The sequence below is a fragment of the Centrocercus urophasianus genome, unplaced genomic scaffold, assembly GCF_019232065.1.
Source record: "Centrocercus urophasianus isolate 14NV4802_14NV808 unplaced genomic scaffold, USGS_Curo_1.0 seq_16, whole genome shotgun sequence".
NCBI classification, from domain to species: Eukaryota; Metazoa; Chordata; class Aves; order Galliformes; family Phasianidae; genus Centrocercus; species Centrocercus urophasianus.
Genome location: NW_024884711.1, coordinates 32,382,160 through 32,402,155, shown reverse-complemented (window position 1 = coordinate 32,402,155; position 19,996 = coordinate 32,382,160). Strand labels below are relative to the sequence as shown.

At 43.2% G+C, this 19,996-nt stretch overlaps 1 non-coding gene across 1 annotated transcript; it reads left to right on the top strand.

Annotated features, from left to right (window-relative positions):
* The first annotated feature begins 17,133 nt into the window (after positions 1-17,133).
* TRNAN-GUU lies at positions 17,134-17,207 on the top strand. Its single transcript has one exon. It is a non-coding gene; the product is annotated as a tRNA-Asn (tRNA).
* The last annotated feature ends 2,789 nt before the right edge of the window (positions 17,208-19,996 follow it).

Here is a 19,996-nt window from a genome sequence, read left to right as displayed (position 1 = left end):
TTATCCACCATGTTGGCTTCAGCACTTCTTGGCCTTCTACATAGCCAAACAATTATCTCCAAATTCTTTTCCACACACAGCAAATGCACTAATGCAAGTAGTGGCTGCATTGTTCAGGTCTCTCTCTGCTCTGGAGCCATTTTTTTAGAATCATCAAGTTTTTTCAGTTGGAAGAAGTCATCTGATCCAGTCCTCAGCAATGAATAGGACCTACAGCTCCACCATGTGCTCAGAGCCACCTGCCCTGAGTGTCTCCAGGGAATTGGCATCCACAATCTCTCTGGGCAACCTGTGCCAGTGCCTCATCACCCTTAGGCTGAAAAACTTCTTTCTTATATCCAGTCTAAATCTCCCCTTTTTCAGTTTGAAATTTTCCAATTGTCATGTCACAGCTGACCCTGCTGAAGAGTCTGTCCCCTTCTTTCTTACAGCCCCCTGTAGATACTGACAGGTCACACTCAGCTCTCCCTGGATCCTTCTTTTCTCCAGGCTGCAGAGCCCTGTCTCTCTCAGCCTGTCTTCATAGGGCAGGTATTCCATCCCTTAGATCATTTTCGTGATCCTTGTAAACATCTGGACAGAGGCACTCTTACTATCTAGGGCACAGCTTTCAGAAGCACAGTAGCACCCAGCCAGTCTGTGTGCAGATGACACTTCCTCACCTTTTGCCAGACACATCCTCACACACATTATGGAAAAGTCATGTCTGGTAATGTAATAGTGCTAAGCATAAACTGCTAGTTATATCTTCAAACACACCCAGTATTGCACGGTTTAGGGAAAGATGCATGAGACTCTGAGGACAGATTAGGGTCAACTGCAGGAAGTTCCATCCCAAACATTCTTTCCAGGATCTGGACCCAGAATGAATATGGTAGGAAAACCCTCCCTAATAAGTCAAGCTCTTTCTTCTTTCACTAAATAAAACAAACATTTTTCTAACCTGTATTGTTTCTGGCTCTGCTCGCCGCTCAGCCCCTTACTACGACTTCAAAATTCCTCACTGGGTGTTTGGCAGAGGGAGTATGATCTATAGCATGACCTTGTAATTCAGTGCACCGCTGTCATTCTGTATAATGCACTGTAAAGCATAGCTTTTATTGGAAATGAAACTGCATAAACAAACACTCTTACTTTAATGTGAAGTAAAACATTTTGCATTACAAATGTGCAGATTCAAGTTGGGAGAAATTAGCTACCAGATAGCCAAAAATCAAGCAGCAATGCGCCTATATTATTTGGATCTTTTTAAAACGCAGCCAGTGTCTAATAAATTCTGTTTCAGTTTCACAGCCTTTCATTAGGGGGAAGATTTGTCTGCACACTGCAGAGAGCTGACGAGGATTAACCCCTCTTCTGGGGCTCTCCTATTCCATCCAAGCTGCAGCCCCACTCCAGGCAGTCACTGCTCACGGGAAGTTGGGAGAAGCACAGCAGATCCAGCCCTGCAAAGCTGATCAAAGATGTGCTGTGTGCTTCAGTTATTCAACAGCAGTCTTTGTCTCCACCATGGTAGCCCTACTTTTCTTACATATACTGGCTGACAGTTTGTTGAAAAACTATCTAGCTAATGCATGCACTCTAACACATGCTTTAATTTTGCACTTTTCAGCCCATTATTAACTGAGCCATCACCGTTTGTTCAGCATTCAAGGCTGGCTGCCTCCAGAGCTCTTTAAAAGCACTTGGGCAAAATTCACAGGCATCAGCCTTGCATACCATACAGCATGAGAGGTGACAGTAACAATTATGTGTCTGGAAGGAGACGCCCCAACCAGCTACAGACAGTTAGCTAATATTATTCCAATGTGTCACTCAGGGAGGATAAATCTGCCCTGGTCGTCAACTGTGTGAAATGCTTGGATCATTCAGCTAACTCTGGCAGTATCTTGCTGGTTGGGTTGGTTTTTGGTAATAGGCTCAGAGTCTTTTAGTCAGATATTTGTGCCAGGACTCTCACCCACGGAAAGTATCTCTGCCTTCTGAGGCACCGCAGTGCTCCTCTGAGCGGGTTCACCGCATCACAGCCCCAGCCCTCAACCTGCTGCACAGCATGCCAGCCCTGGGGAGCTTGTTTGCTTCAGAAAATACACCCCACCACAAAAATAAGGGTGAGAATAATGAAAAAGACAGAGCCACGGGATAGCAAGTACAGCTGCTTTTGCCTTCCTCCATTACTTGAAGGCCATCCCCGCAATATGGATCTCATTAATGGCTCAGAGACAACACTGCAGAATTACAAGTTCAAGATGTTGTTGGGAAAGCCACCCCATGACTCTTTTCATGCCTTTTTTCTTTTTTAAAATCATCTTTAAAACCAACTTTTAAAAAGTGATTATTTGGTGCATTGTAACACTGCCAGCAAGTGGGGTGCAAGTGAGCATCTGTACACACACAGACACAATGGACAGCACGTACACTCCACAGCTTTCCACTAAGCAGAAGAAAAAAGACCGAAAAAATGGTATGTAATATGGGTTTGAGCAGCAACAGAGCTGAACTCACGGCTGTGGATCAGGGTCAGTCACTTCAGTGTGTGGTAGACACATTGTGATGGAGCCCTGAGTCTGTTCTTAAGTATCTACAAAATTGCACACAGTTACTTCACAGTGTGATCATATTTGAAAGTCAGCTATTATAACAAAAAATCCAGTGGTATTAGATAGCCTAATGATAAAATATCACCTTCTCATGGAGAAATCATAGAATCATAGAATCATTTGAGTTGGAAGGGACCCTTAAAGGTCATCTGGTCCAAATCCCCTGCAATGAACAGGGACACCTATACTGATCAGGTGCTCAGAGCCCCATCCAGTCTGACAGTGTCTCCAAAGATGGGGTATCCACCACCTCTCTGGGCAATCTGTGCCAATGCCTCATCATCCTTAGGTTAAAAACTGTCTTTCTTATATCCAGTCTAAATCTTCCCTCTTAGTTTGAGTCCATTTTCCCTTGTCCTATCCCAACACGCTCTGCTAAGGAGTCTGCCCCCTTATAGTCTCCTGCAGATACTGACAGGCCACTCTCAGCTCTCCCCATAGCCTTCTCTTCTCCAGGCCGCACAGTCCCAGCTCTCTCAGCCTGTCCTCATAGGAGAGGTGTTCCATCCCCGGGATTATTTTTCTGGTCTTCCTCCAGATGCATTTTGACAGGTCTGTGCCTCACCCAACTCCATGCAAAAGTGTGGAGGAGATACTGCATTGTATTTCTCCATCATTTGTGATGAGCTGCCTTCAGCCGTCCTGATACTGCCTACTAAAGAAAACACTGAATATTTAAAGCCTGCTTAGGTCTTTTCACACCACCATGTGAGAACATTAAACTCATCCCTTCAGCTTTGTGTTAGACATGCTTCACCAGATTATTTTTTAATTGCTTTTGTGTGTGTGTGTGTGCAAATCCCAAAGCATATGTGCAAATTAGGATTCCTGTCCCATGCCAATCTGGGCACATGCTTCGTTTACATGCTCATTTAAAAATGTGAGTCTTGTCATTTCAATCTGTTACAGTAATTTAGCTCTAATGTGGAACTGGTGCCAGAATTTTGAAGGGTTATTTTTCCTCTCCATGGACAAACTGCTCTACTGAGTGGTTACATTCCTACTTAATGGCATGAAGCCACTTAAAAGAGTTAACATCCTCCATGCAAATGTTAACAATTTTCTGGTAATAGTATTCCACCAAAAATAAAATAAAATAGAAAATCAAGCGCTATTGTTACAGAACAGGTACCCTGAGCCACGGCACGACGGCAGAGTGCTCTTCTGCTCACATCTGGGTCACAGAAAGATGTGAGAACAGCCAGCTGCTCTGGGTGAATTTGCAAGAGTGTAGTGATAGCTTCATATAACTGTCTCTCACAATATCACCCATTCTTTCCCCTCTGCATAACATAATGGAGAGCATCACAGGAATCCAGTGCTATCCACAACGGCTAGGAGAGCATAACAGCAGTGTCAGAGACAGGTAGACAGCTCCAAGGCCAAGGCTGAGGTCCAGAGCATACCAGAGAAAGCAATGTGCTGGCAGCTGGGTGCCAAGTCTGGAGACCTCAGTCCCAAGATGTACAACTTCATCTTACAGATGTTGAGCTCAGTGGTCAGAGCAGTTGTCTTCAATTATGGTGAGAGCCAAAGGGTGGAGGGAAGCAAAGAGGGTAACCAGAACTGGATGCTGCTCTGCCAGCTCCTGAAAGTTTATATGTTTATTCATCTAGTCAGTCACCAAAACATCAAGCTTTTTCAAGAGAAAGCCAGACTTTGTATATGTCTGCATGCAGTACAAGTGTACAAACTAATCTTCCTCCAAGATGGCAGTTAGCTGCAGTGGATGGCTGCAGTTCTGATGTTTGTTATAAATAATACCCTCCTGGACACAGCCCAGGAATCTGACATATGGACCGAGGCAGTCAGAATTTCCCAAAAATTGTCATCAGGACTAACTCAGTGATTATTTTATGCAAAGCACCAGAGTGTGTGCTTCATAGCACACACCGTCCCCATCCTAAAAGCAAATACTCCTGTTCTAAATGTCACTCATCAGGAGAGAGGACATCTGGGCAGGGAAGAATTGGGGTCAGAATTATATAATTTATAACAGAGAGACCATATTTCTGCTCAGTAAACATTGGCACGTCTTAAGGAAATATTGATTAGATGGTGAAAAGCTTCACTTTCTTCTTTGTGGAAGAATTTACTCTAGCTATGCTCTTCACATTGAAATATATTGTATATGAAGCAAGTGACAGGCAGGGAACATTAGTTCAGAGGAGGCTCAACACACCCACGTCTCCACTATCTGCCTTCAGAACCCCGAGTCATACAAAATGTCTCTTGGAGATACAGACAGTGCTACTGCCAATAAGAAATCAGACAGGTTTTAACTCCAGCTTTCTGAGCCTACCACCCTGCTTCCCTTCACACACAGCTCAGCAAGGCCAGCTCTCAGGGCTCGGCCTCCCCACCAGCACACCTGCCCCCTGACACCGTCGATCCATTGGGTGTCACCCTCCAGAGGGGCTCTGCCGCTGCCTCCCTCAGCTCAAAGCCACCAGCAACTCCTGCTGTGCTGGGCACATGGAGGAGCTGGGCCAAACAATGCTGGATCTGCCCATGGGACCTGTCTTGCCATGCAAGGGCAAGTCTCAGTGCAGGCACTCACGTGTCTGATGATTAATGGTTTTCCCTTTGCTGTATCAGGTCTGGTTTAAGTTGTAGATATCAATAGTTGACACTGCCCTTTTGCTTATAGTCTAAGCCACCTTGAAGACTCTGTGTGGCATTAAATAACAAAGCAGCTATGTGCAATGAAATAAATGCTTTGTATAACTAGCAGAATAGCATTCTTTAAATGGCTGGAATCCCAAATAAAGCATGAATAAGGACCTGCACAACACCTTGGGACAGAATAAATCTGAGCAAGACAGACCACGGGCTCTTGGCCTTCCAGCATGTAAGAAGTCAGTAACATAATTTGTTATAACTCACAGTAGAATGTTCCTCTCTTTCCTTGACTAAAAAAGTGAATCAGAAAAATTCACAGTGTCATATGCAAATGGGGATAGGACTAGCATGAAACAGTGGGAACATGGTGTAAGGCTCTTTAAAATTCAAAACTTTTAAATATGGGCTCAAAGGACTGCTGTGATTAATTTTGCTACCCAAATTTTTTCTGGCAAAAAAGAGGAGGTAATAGACTACAGCCAAGAAAGATCTATGGAGCGTATGTCTGAATATCCATCACATGCTACAGCATGTGGCAAACTGTGACGGCGGCTCACACCTCCTGCTGGATGGAAGTCTTTTGTTCAGCTTTCAGAAGTTTCAAAACATGCTCTTCTAAATCAACACTTTGTGAAAATGACTCCCCCATACACACAGTGCTGCAGTCACCACGACATATACTGCAGGTTTGCATCAGCCATATGCTCCGTGTTCAGCGGAATATGTTGTTTAATATCAATGGTTTACCAAAGAGAGCACTACTTGGAAAGAAAAGCAGTTACAGAGGTGACAGTTTTTCTTCCAGACCAATGAATGGAGTACACTGAAGTTTACTGCTACCATCAAACTGTTCGCATCTGCAGCACTACACAGTAACACCACCACTGGTGGAGGTCAAGAGAAGCAGCAGGCAAAATCCCAACCAAGCAGATATTTTATCTTTGTGAAGGCAGAACTCGGTATGCTGAGTTTTGCTTTTCTCAACTGATTTCTACTCTTAGTGAAGCACACAGGAGATAAAAATCACAACAGATTGTTCACAAGATAGCTGTCAAATACTCTCATTTTTCTGCAAACTTAGCAACAGCCTGTAATTACATAAATGAACATAATATTTTTATGTAGTTATAGCTAATTTTTCTACCTCTGGCACTGATGAAGACTTTGAGTAACTACATAATTTACGCCTGCTTCAGGTAAGACTGGTTTGCCAGAAATAGAACTGTTCCTAGAAACATCATTTATTTCTCCCTTTTGCTCCATCCTCTCCTATTTACCACCTGAAAATCTGGTGTGGAATTGTTTGCATATAGATCTATAAGAGTCATATGTGGTCAAACAAAGAACATGACCTTTAAAATATATATTTGAAGTATTGTCCCAAAATAATAAGTCATATTTATTTACCTAAAATCTGTCTCACACATGCAAAGTATCAAGAGTCATTTGAAACTTAAAGATTCATAATAAAGTTCTGAACAAGAAAAATAAAGGCCATGAACATACGCTTACCACCATTCTATAATTATCAACAAGGCTTTCTTTATGAAACGTTGTGTTTCTCTTAGTTGCTGCTTTAGTTAAATCCACACAGGACTACAGAAAGGGAAACATCTCAGTTCCTGTATAAAATACAATCTTTTCCCTCGATGGCAAGAGGAAAATCATGATGCATAAGAATTCTTTAATATATTTGCCTTTAGAGTTTATTGACTTTACTTCTACTGGTATTTTACCATGTAGGAATAACATTCAGTTACCCAAACTGAATCCTCGCTGACTTAAAAACCCATCCATTCTGCGACGTTTTTGAACAAGTTGTATTAATTTAAGCAGCATGAAGCTCTCCGGGCAGAGCGCGCTGGGTCAGCCAGATGTAGTTTGAAGGTTTTCTTTCTTGAATAATAAAGCCTAAAAATGTGTGCTATAAATCAGGATCCAGTGAGTGAAAGGTGGAGCAAACACCCCTCTGGGATCAAGTCAGATCAAGTTAGTACTTGAATTTATATCATCCTAGAATATCTTTCAAATTTATTTATGAGGTAGCCAACTGATTTTATCTCATCCATGCACGGCCGCTGTCCAGCTCTGCCTACATCAGGCGCTCCAAGCTGCCTATATCCGAGCGGCAGCAGCTCGTGCTGCATTGGGAAGAGGTTACCATTGATGGGTATGGTTTTGATTTTGGAAGAGTGAGCTGTCTGTCTTTATCATGGATTAAGGTATCCTGCAAGGTACGCGCACACTGCGCTCCGAGCAGCCCCACAGCCAAGCTCTCCATCTGGTTCCCATAACGCTCCCCAGCTACATTTCATCTCATAAGCCAGGGAGATGACACAAGATTAAAAGCAGGTCTATGGGTGATGGATTTCAGGAGTCGGGGCAGGTATTCTAATTATGTAACACATGTAGTCATTTCTGGTACATAAATTGGCTTCTTACCGGTGCGTATTTTATTGGTACTGATCTCTCAAAGAAAAGGCACTTTAAACAGCATCAGCCTGTATGGATGCAAGAAGGGGGGGAAAACTCTTGTGTTTTGTCCATTCTGTCTGGTCTTTAACTGCCTCACACCAGGAGAGCAGCAGGCAGCAGCCCAAGCCCTCACAGCTGTGAAGGTCAGAGATGTGCTGCAGGACTCACCATTCCCAAGAGCCACTGTATCCATCTCACAGCCCCACCTGGCAGCACTGCTCACCTTTCTACAGATCCCTGAAAGGAGATTGTCTCCCAGGTAACAGCAATGGGACATCAGGGAATGGCCTCAAGTTGCAATACAGGAGGCTCAGTTAAGATATTAGGAAAAATTTCTTCTCAGAAAGAGTGGTGAGGCATTGACACAGCCTGCCCAGGCTGGTGGAGTCATCATCCCTGGAGGTGTTCAAGAAACATGTAGATGTTGCACTGAGGAACGTGGTTAGTGAGCATGGCAGGAGTGGGCTGACAGTTAGACATGATGACCTTAGCGGTCTTTTCCAACTGTAATGACCCTGTTCCCTAAGCTCACAGAGACACCCAGCATTGGGTGGGATTCAGGGGCTGCAAGTTTGCTAACTGGTAGATTCTATTACAGGTCTGGGGACATTTTTACCCCAAAAATCTGATTTAGCATTGCTGTAGGCACTATTTCAAGAGAGAATCCATACTGCAAGCACTACACTTGCTTAGCAATATCTTCTCAAGTATTAGTTGAAGGTACTTCCATTGTTTTTGAAATAAAAATGATTTATTTAGGCCCACATTCAGGAATATCAAGCAGCTATAAGCTTAAATAAAATAAGCTAGAAGTAGAATAAATCACCAGAAATATACTGAAATATCTGGCAAGGAAAGCTTCTGAACTCACTTCGGTGGATTTTTGACACAGTTAACACACAGCAAAATTAACGAGCATCCTAATGCAAGGAACCATGGGGGTGCTCCAGTAAATAAGAGGTTAATAGCTTTTCCGAGTTGAAAGCTGACAAATTTAAAATGTAACTCCTCCAAAATCAAAACATAGTCGGTTTGCTAGAAATGGTGCAAGGCAAGGTAATGGTGCAAGCTGTTTCCCTATCCTAACAAAGTATCAAGCTTTCAACCTGTCAAGCCCAGCAGATAACTGGTTTATCAAACAGAACACTGAATTTGTAGTGATTTTGCAGCTGGTGTCATGTCAGGATCTTGTCCCAGGAACAGTCAGACATGTAGCAAGCCCCCACCCAGGCTTGGCACGTGCCTCCACAATGGACACTAAAGCTCCAAGACTTCTTTTTCTCCGGCAAACACTGTGAAGCAGCAAACTGCTGCTGTCATACACAGCAGCCCTGAAACCTCTCCAGATTCCCTCCATCTCGCGGGGAGATAGATGGGAGCAGACTTCCTAGATTCCTTACTTATACTTCAAACGAGTGGGTCAATAGAGTACCTGCATTTTTGGGATGGTCCTCGTTTCTTCCAGATCTTCCACCTGTTTGACATCAAAGGAACATTTCACAGAGCTCACTATTTAACCAAATTTACCTTACAGGGTGCTTTTTTTTCCTTATCCCCCAGGAAGGCACAGGTCCAAGATTATTGAAAAGTTCAGCAGGGGACAGCAATACACCGCCTCTGTGTGCATTGTAGCCCTACATTTATGTATGCATTTAGTTACAAATTATTTCCATGGCCAGCTTTCTTTTTCAGCAGTCTGTGTGAATACTTTCGGGATGACATTAAATCATTCAGCTGCACCCATTGTGTTGGACTGAATATAGCAAAGACCAAAGAATATATAAGCTGAGTGCCACTCCATCTCTCAGGAATTACATGCTTGGTAGAAGTAAATTATGGTGTGTTATAACACAAAAATATTGTCACGAGCTATTTGTGGCTAAACACCAAAACAAAGTAATATATGGCAACATCTGATACACAATTGACTTAAAGACATTTGCTCTAAGGAATTAGTTGCTAACCAAAATGGTTGCCATTAACATGTTTTATAACAGAACGTTGCAGAAAGGCAAAGCAGAGCAGCTCACATGGCCACGAGAAGCCCCATCCTTGGCTTGCACAGAGCTTGGCCACCCCTCACCCTATCCACCCCACCCAAGCAACGGGAGCCAGAGCCTCCATGCTGCAGTCCAGCCCCTTGCTGATCTGCATGAAGCCCAGGGCTCCCCATATGCTCCAAACTGCTCTCATTTACTTTTCCATTTCTTTTCACCCCATTTGTTTCCCCAAGCCCTCTGGAGCCATCCTGACCAGAGCCCCTGGATGCAATTGCAATGTAAATAATTTGAGGTGAAAAGGGCTCCTTTCTGAAAATGGAAGTTGTTGGACTCTTGGAAAGAATTTGAACCTTTCTAGAATAAATAAAACATCCTATATGTTATCCAAATAACTCACTTTCATCTCTTCTTTTATTTCCTTAAAGTTAATTGGAAAGAAAGAAAGAAGTAAGCAGGACGCATTCCAGGAGTCTCCTTGGTATAAATCAGGCAGCACGCACTGTAGACCAGTAACAATGAAATGACCCCTTAAAATATTGAGTTTCCTGCCAAGCAAAACTTCTTCAAACTCTTTAAAGCTTTACCATTGGCCAAAATCTGAGAGCAGAAAGCCTGTCTTTTCCTAGTTGAAGTTGAGACAAAATTCAAAAAAAGGAAAAGGGATGAAAGCATCCCATCTCCATCGCTGTCTGCAGTAGAAAAGCAGGTCCAAGAGCAAAGGAAGAGCAATTCTCAGCCTTTAAGCCCCCAAATTCTGAGATGTGATTAAACCTTCGGAACCCCCATTGGGAACTGGAGTGCCTCTCTTTCCCCGCATGCCTGTGTAACTGTGCTTCCTTGCTGCAATCAGTCCATTCACTTTCAGACAGGATCCAGTCCCCAGAAACGAGGACAGAGGAGTGACATGGGAAAGGCTCATGAGGGACTTGTCTGCACTCCACCAATGCAGAGATCAAAACCACAAAGTCCAGCAGTTCTATTTAAACGTGAATGGAAGACAAAGATCGCTGAGTTTTTCTCCTCCCACTCTTCAAGCTCACATTAGTTACCACAATACTGGTGATAGATGGATGCTAAAGGGCCACAGGGCACACAAGCAGTGCCTAACAAGAGGCAGTAAATGGGGAAAGCCAAAAGGAAGTTTCTTTTAGCTCCTCCCGTGTTACCCATTCAGAACAAGAAAAACAACTGAGAAAATAATCCGTAATTCGCTCTTAAATAGAACCTACTGTTAGAGCAAATCACACTATTTATGACTATTAAATATTTGGTATGCACCTGTAAAGGAAAAAAACGGAGAAGGAGACAACGTGCATACGTATGTGCTGCACACAGAATGGTGGGCATCACTGAGAACATGGAACATGCTCAGAAAGAATAACTGGAACACTTGAGACATGAAATTCTTTATATCAAAAGATTTCAGAAAATAGCTCATCTCCAATGTATTTTCTTTCAACCACTTTCTGTTAGACGAATAATAGCCCTCTCCACAATCCCTTCCTTCAGAACAAAGCGTGGTCGGTTTGACTGTGGCATTAAACAGATCTCGTGTTTTGGAAGGAGAAAAAAAAACACCTGTTCTTCTACCTCTCCTGCTCTCAAAACTCAGGTCACTTTGGGCAGTTCTTAACAAAACAGTCACACGCAAGAAAGAAAATCTGAAACAGGGCAAACAACGTACAGCATCACCTTCCCCTGCATTCTGCACACCTGCCCACAGCAAATGCTGAAGTGTGATCAGATACTCATGGCTCCTGCAGCTTGTTTTTTAGTATCTCTGCTTGTGTTTATATTTATCACCACTGCATCAAATAAGAGAAAATGTTTTACCATGTACAGCGAGGCTGCTGACTAACCTGTGTGAGGACAGTCACAAAGGGCACGGACCAAACGGCCCATGGACCAAGCAAAAGACAGATACAAAGCCCACAAAGATAAAGCACCCATTCCACAGGTTCCCACAGCCATCCTTTCACTCTGCCTCGCAGCATATTTCACAAAATAAGCTGCTGCCATCTTATGGAAGAGGCTTTGTAAAGCATTTGGCCTAAAAGCTCTTCCTCCTTTGCTGCTTTTCTCATATCATTTGGTTTACCCTGTAACTAATAACAAATTTTTTCTTAGTTTAAAAAGTAATTGCTTTACAATGATCTGCCTACTGTGGTGAATTCTGCTTTGTGGAAGTCACTTCAGCTCTGATTTTCCTGTATTTCTCAGAGTGTCCAGGAAGTCAGGGGGAGCAGTGCACTGTGACAGTGCAGCACAGTGCCTCACACAAGGCTCCTCGTGCCAGCCAATGTAGCCAGCTGGGGCCCATCAGCATTTGCAGGATAAAGTCATCACTTCTGCTGCATCTTTAGCAAGCCATTCTCTGCACTCTATCTCCGGTCTTCTCTGCACTGCCAGCAGAACCAGTTTAACCAAAGATGAAACTCTTAACATGCTTACTAGGATAAGCAAGAGTATTCCAGCTCAGCCTGAAGCCAGCACATAGACCAGGCTGTAATTTCTCCATCTGTAAGGCAAAAAAGACTGCATATGCAGGACTGCAGGGAGCTTTGCTGGGACAATTTGTGTACAGTCTCAAACAGTATTCCGCCTTTTGTCACTTTCATCACAGCAGGACAGAAAAGAGATCTCAGACAAGGAGTGCCCACGAGAGGAGAGAGGGAAGGCTAAGGCACTGGTTTGCATTTAAATGTTCTCTACTGTGTCACAACAAGAGCGTAACATTGTGAGAGTCCTGCACTCACACAAACACTTTTTTTTTTTTTTTTAAACTCCACACAGTAGAGAAGTTGCAGTATTGTATCTGTATCCAAAAAGGCAAGTAGGAATCCCTGGACTACAGGCCAACTATACACAAGTAGGCCTCAGACAGTGCAGTAGAAAGATAATACTGTATTCCATTAATAAAGAATAAAAACAAGAAAACATGCAAGGAGGGATGAACCAGAGAGCTGAACTACAGAACGAAGAGGATCGCTAGGGAGCTTTTACATCCTTCAGAACTGCATGGAACTGCACCAAGTGGGGTATGTAAGGTACAAGCGGTGCCTGAGCCCAGTCAAAAGCCCAAGTCTTTAACTAGCTGAAGCTGACCAGAAAGTAGAATAGCTGGAAAATTAAACATCTTTAAATGCAGAGGTGTCACCGGGGAAATATTTTCCTTCTTTAGGGAAAGTGCAATGTAAGCAGTAAGAGAAATGATGCAGGTTTTGAAGGAGTTTGATCCTTCATCAATATCAGGTAGTCTAAAGAAAAATCCTGAACTATGTGATATCAGTAAATGCTATGTCTATTGCAAGAGCATATATATATATGCTATATATATATATATATATATATATATGCTAATATATATATATATTCACCATATCATCTCCGGACTGTTCCAGAACTAAACTCTGAGGTCTGCTCTAATCCAGAGGAAGAGTAATGGTGCCTTCTTACCTCAAGCCACACTGTTAGAACTGTACTCAGCCACACTTGTGTACACAACCTAATGGCTCCTGGGTCAAACCATAATCCATATTTCCCTCTATTCCAAGCATCACTATGTGAAGTTTTCATATATATAGCATCACCAAATTTTTAAGAAGCCACATATACCACACTGGAGGAAAAGAACCAGTTGACTTCATGTTTGCACCAGATGGGACCTTAGGCTTGTCAGTTCAAGCTGAAGGTTTCTTTGTCCTTGGCAGATTTCATATAAAAATTTATACCCAAATACTCAAAAGTGAGTTTGCATCTAACCATCTAAATGCTTCTGCAGAAACACATGCTGGTCTTGCAGTGACTTAGCAAGTCTACCCATCTCAAAGCACTGCAAAGAGTAAACGATCTGGAGAGCTCCACTCCAAGTTAATGGAGAGCTGCAGATGCCTGAGACAAATGGACTATCTTCTCTTTTACCAATTTGCAAAATCTAGTTTTGCAGCATTTCTCAGTTATGCCTACAAATATCTTATTAAATGTTCACTTCGCTCTTTAAATAAAAATCCCAGCACTTTCATTGCCCCATATTAACTGAGAAATATAAAATTTCAGTAAGGAAAGGGACTGTGGTTTCAAGGGTCCACTTACTCCCTAATCAGAACATCAAGATTTTTTATATATAAAGATATAAAAAACACATTGACTTCTGTCTTTTTAAACTTCCCTACCAGGCTCCCTCAAGCAGCTCCATTTAAACCAGTCTTTCTATGGTGCCCGGTGTTTTCTTTGGCAAGTTTGGAGAGCTGAGCTTTGGGATAAAAGTAAATTGCACCAAAAGACCAAAACGGGATTAGGAGATTCAGCAGGAGTTCATAAAAGTCAGTCACACACAAGCAAAAGGAGAATTTTTCTGTGAGTTGTTTTAACGATACAAGCTCTTGAGGAGAGTTCTACTTGGTGATAACTCCTCTAACTATGACAAAGCCTACATGAAAGTCCATGAGGGAGGCAGAGGTCATAGAGAATGAGAACACACACAAATTCACAGCTTAAATGCATTTTGCACATGATTTGCTATCATTTTTCTTCTGAAGCTTACATGTGCTTGAACAATGGCACAGACCTCCTACAAATGGGCTTTGCTGACAATTTGTCTTGCAGGCAGCTTGGGGTTGGTAGAGGCAGAGAGATAGATAGCATCTTTAACCTCACAGGGCTACTTTTCTTCCTTTGTTCCTCTTGCTAAGTTTCTCCCCCACTTCCCCATATTGGTATGCCATACAAGTGCCTAGGGATCTCTGCAAGGACAGACAGAGGGTTTGGCCCATGCTGCAGGTGCAGGACAGGCTGCCAAAGGTTGTAGCAAGCATGCAGTCATCAAGCAACTCCTGAGGACAAAGCACAAGGGCAGAAAAATAAAGTGTGAATGTAAACAACTGAAGTGATTTGGTTTTCAACTGAATGATTTACTTGCATAGGAAAAAAAAAAAAAAAAAAAAAACACCTGCCCAAGAAATCAGGGGCTCTTCATCACTTGTTTTCCCTGTATTTTTCTGTGTTTCCCAGTGCACCCACCCAGTTCCTGAAGCACAGTATCACCGGCGCTGGTGAGCCCCAGGGATCTGCCTGGAGCCCTTGGCAGCACTGCTTCCAGGGGACAGAATACCTCATCTGCAATATTCAGGCTACTACAAGGTGCTTGAGCAGAACTCAGTTTTAACAAAAACGTTTCCCTGTATACCAAATACAACTACAGAGCTACAAAGCAGTTCAGCTGTTTTCCTCAGTCACACCACAAATTAAGTCTATCACTATGTTTAAGCATTTTGATACGATTGTATGATTCACTTCCACACAGAACAATGCATGAAAAAGAACAAATGCTCAGAGTTTGCATTCCTAGTTCTGCACTGTATTTACCCTAAAAAGCAGAAAATATTAAAAAGGCATTGCTTTGCAATGAGCAACTTTCCAGCCCAGCAAGAAATGTAATTGCTTTTTTCATTTTTACTTGTCATGAACAAGACAGCCTTTGGCCTGGTTTTGTTCAGCATGGAAGTATCACCTGCAAATGCCACTGTCAGTAGCAGACCCAGCAAAAGAAGTTACAGCAAAGGAGATAAAGCCAAGCTGGAGGGAAAGCATCCCCTGGTAAGGTTATTAAAAAAAAAAACAAAAAAACAAAAAAAAAAAAAAAAAAAAACACCACAGCGGAAGAGGTCATCTGTGGAAGCAAAAATATATATATTATAATAGAATCATTTGATTCGGAAAGGACACTTAACGGTCATCGGGTCCAACTCCCCTGCAATGAACAGGGACACCTACACTGGATCAGGTGCTCAGAGCCCTGTCCAGCCTGACCTTGGTTGTCTCCAGGGATGGGGCATCTATCACCTCTCTGGGCAACCTGTGCCAGTGCCTCATCACCTTTAGTGTGAAAAAGGTCTTCCTTACATCCAGTCTAACTCTCCCCTCTTTTAGTTTGAAACCATTTCCCCTTGTCCTGACACAACAAACCCTCCTAAAGAACCTGCCTCCTTCTTTCCTATAGCCCACTGTAGATTTTGAAAGTAGGGAAATTTGAGGATGAGAAGATGGCTTTTTCTTTCTGTTTAGAGGATGAAGAGAGGCAAGCGGCATATTCCTATGCTTGAACTCACCCTCTGGCTTGGTCTACAGAAACCTGTTAGCTTTCCCATCATATTTCATCACACATTTGTTCACACCCAGAAAAAGCAGGACACCGCACCAACAGCATTACTGCAGCCTTTCCACAGACCTGAGACAGGACCTCCCCTGCTTGAACACTTGGATCTTCCAGCTTGACCTGTTAATTTAATGCCTTCTCTCTCCTCCAAGCTTTGTCTCAAACTCTAAGTTAGAGAAAAGACTGTATGAGTAATGCCTTGAAAACCTGTAATTTCTTAGTTCAAACATTATTGCCAAAGCTTGAATGCTGTTAGTGCTCCAAAAGATAATCATGGAAACCATTGGAAAGACCAATATTAACACTTACCTAAAAACACAGAAGGTTCTATACTAAGTTCAGCTCTCCAGTTTTTTTCCCTCCCCCTCCCTACATTGAATCTGCTACGTTTGAGCTCTCATGCCCACGGGACTCAGCTGCCCTCCAATTCCAGCTCAGGACAAAAGAATCTGCAGCCATGCCCCATGTCATTTCTCTTACCTAGTGTTTCCTAACTCTCTGAAAGCAAATTACTCAAGTCAATTCTAAAATAATTAGCAGACATCTTCCTACACTCACGCTGTTAAGCTGCAGAAGGATTTCTCAGCAATATTGTCAGGAGTAATCAGAAGTGCAGTCTTGCAAGGGAATATACAGTGAAAGGCTCTGCCCTTTCCTGGCTGGCGAAACACACCCACAAGAAACCAGATGTAATCTGTGGTTTCTTTGAGGTAGCACATCTATTAAAAAAAATTATATATATATGTAATTTCAACCATGAAATCTTCACTTTATCTTTAGGCCAGCCAACGTTCCCAACCTCTCGTCCTCAGGCACAGTGAGACTCCTCCAGGGATCACCATCACCTGGGGTCTCAGCCTGTGCTCCAAAGAGCAGATGTCTTTAATTGCTTTGAAGCTCAGAGCCACAGAGGTTGCCAGAGTTCTCACAGCCGTGCCCATACAAGCAGCAAGCACTGTGCCGCTGGGCCACTCTGCAGCTTTGGCTTAGAAGAAGCGTACAGCTCACCCACCCCTGAGATACGAGCATGGCCTAACACCACCATGCCAAGCCCTCCTTCCTGAGCAACATGAGCTACTTCTCCGAATGAAAAGAACCTCATCTTTTGCACTCCACAGTAGGCAGATTTCTTTGCATCTCCTGCACTATTCTGATACAAGGACACCTCAAGCCCAGCACAGGAGCGTGGTGGCTGTGATCGATATTCACACGCACGCAGCCACCACCTGCAGCAGGTAATGCAAATGGAATCAGCAATATTGTTCTGCCAACAATTGCACAGGTCTCTGTGGCGCAATCGGTTAGCGCGTTCGGCTGTTAACCGAAAGGTTGGTGGTTCGAGCCCACCCAGGGACGGAGGCTCCCTTTTAAAGTCCAACAGGAAAGTCCGAAAGATAAAAGCAGAAAATCCCGCCCCCAGGGAGGAACAGCCCCAGGCAGCTGCACGCGCTGGGCCCTCACAGAGTTCAGCTCCTTACAGAGAAAAAAAGGATGTGGGGAGGAAAAAAGCTGTGGCAGAAGTGCGTCAGCAGCACCACCGTACCGCCAAAGCCCAGGGGGTGTCCTGCTGTGTTACGAGTGGTGCAGCAGGGAGCCCAGAAGGTGATCCTTCCCCTCTGCTCAGCACTGAGGCGGCTCCACAAGGAGCTTGTGAACGCATAGAGACAGCTGATGCTTTGGAGCAGTGCCCAGTGCCCAGCGACAGGACAAGAGACGCTGGTGGCACAAGCCCGTGGTATTTATGCGCAGTGCAGGTGATGGGGCAGCCAGGAGAGGCTGCGGTCTCCTCCCTAGAGAACTTCAGAAGCCACCTGGACACAGGCCTGGCCCCCTGCTCTGGGTGTCCCCACTGGAGCAGGGGTTGGACCAGCTGAACCGAGATCTGTGCCAGCCTCACCGAGGATACTCTTCAGAGGTTCTGAGTGAAACCACAGCGAGGCAGACACCGTCTCTGTCTTCTGGCACTCCAACTTGACCAGGAACCAGCTTTGTTCTCACACCAAGCTCAGGCACTGTCAATGTACGTAACTCACTCTTGCCTCCAAAAAAGTACAAAAAAGGCAATCTTGTTCTTCTGGATGAAACTGGGCTGCAGGCCGTGTCGTACCAACCCTGCATTACAGGAACTCGTTGTGTCTGAGGCTGAAGTGCAGAACATACACTTATATTACTGTATATATTAAAATATGTAAATGCCTTCAAAGTTTGGACTATTGCTAACTTTGTTCCCTGACCTCTGCCTTATAGATTTGCTCCTAGCCTTAGAAAGCAACAAGTAGCTCAAGCTTAAAGACCAAGGTTCATGCTCTCACCAACATCACAACAGCTTCATCCTACCAGAAAGCCCAGCCTGACAGATGTTAAAACAGGGGAATCAAGAACTACTGAAAAGATCCAACTAGAAGACGTTTCCAGAACAAAGTAAATCCAGAGCTGATCATTCCACCAGAAAAGTTTCTAATGGCAACTAGACGCTTTTTTTTTTTTTTTAAACAGTTCTGTATTTTTGGAGCTTGTAAGATAAAGAACTAGAGCCCAAGAGTTCTGGAACATCACTATTATTATTTTTATGCATAGACACTACAGAAACCAGCACTATGAGAACTTTAGTAGTTAATCCCCAGGACTATTGTAACTTAAAGGACCAGATGTTTCTCTGGCACAAGCACAAGGTCAGAGCTTTTTACTCTTGCACTGACATCAGCCATGGAAGATAAGCACGCAGCAGTTTGGAAACATGGCTTCGCAATCCTTTGCCTACATATAGCCCCTACATTTTTAATTAAGGTGCCACAGGTACTCACGAATGAATATGAGGAAATCTTAGAAAACTTGAGTTTTGATACAGTATTAATGGACCGCTTCTCCTTTTCCCCCCTTAAAAAGTCTTACACCGTTAGAAAATCACCATGAAAAGCATCTTGTACTTTGCCCTTGAAGTCTCAACTACCCCTATAAACCATGCAACGTTGTATCTGGTAACACAAGATAGCCCTGCTATCTTGTGATAATATAATAATAATGCTACTTTAATAATAATAATAATGCTACTTTTAATAATCTAATAATAATGCTACTTTTGTATCTGATAATGCTGCTTCATCAAGGAGGCAGGAGACATTGTAAGATATTACAGGAGCTTTGAACAAGATAGCACAGGTGAAGTGGATGCAGTGCCCTGAGCACTTGACCAATCCTCCAGTAGCTAAACAGCAATAACTTGTGGTGATCAAAACACAGCCTAGCCATGTGCTGCAAGTGTTTAAGAGTAAAAAGTAAATCACAGCCAGTCCAGCCTCAAAACATTTTTAAACTATACAAAACTATTGGCCAAGATTAAATGAACTGTTGCAATTCACTATGCATCTTTCAGGTAATTGACAGACAAGGAAAATAAAACAAAGCATACAGAGGAGTTGCCACTGCCATACGTAATGACATCAAGACCACCGCTGCTTCCTGAAGCACTGCCAAGGTCAATGAGACAGTTGATGGCATTCAGGGATTTACTGAACTGACATTTTCATTTAACTTTGAGCCAGCTGCTGATCTCATTATGGCAGTAGGAGAACAGGGGAAAGTGACTCTTTCCTTTGGATAAAAGCCCTTCTAGCAGAAATAGTAGATCAATTAAAAAAGAGCATCTTGAAACCTGCACCAAAAGCCTGTCCTATCATCTTCCCTTTTTCTAACATATTAAAAAAGTGAAAGGAGGAATCAAAGATAAAACCATAACAGTAGTATTGTGAAGTGTAAATTTAAGATGATCTACCTGCTCTGCTATATTCTTCCAGGCTTCCAGAGCTTACAACCACTGCTAGCCATCAGTATTTAACTGATGCTTGATGTTTTCAACACTGAAAACAAAATAAATGAAACAAAACAAGGCTTAATTCTCTTCCACGATCCCAGTTACTTCATTGTGGTTCAGTATTTGCTTATAAAACTATCTGCCATTGAAGAGGACAGTCATAGAATCACCAGTGTTGGAAAAGACCTCCAAGATCATCCAGTCCAACCACCCAGCTATCACCAATAGTTCCCACTAAATCATGTCCCTCAGTACAACATCTAAATGTTTCTTCAACACCTCCAGGGACAGCGGCTCCACCACCTGGGCAGCCCCTTCCAGCACCTGACCACTC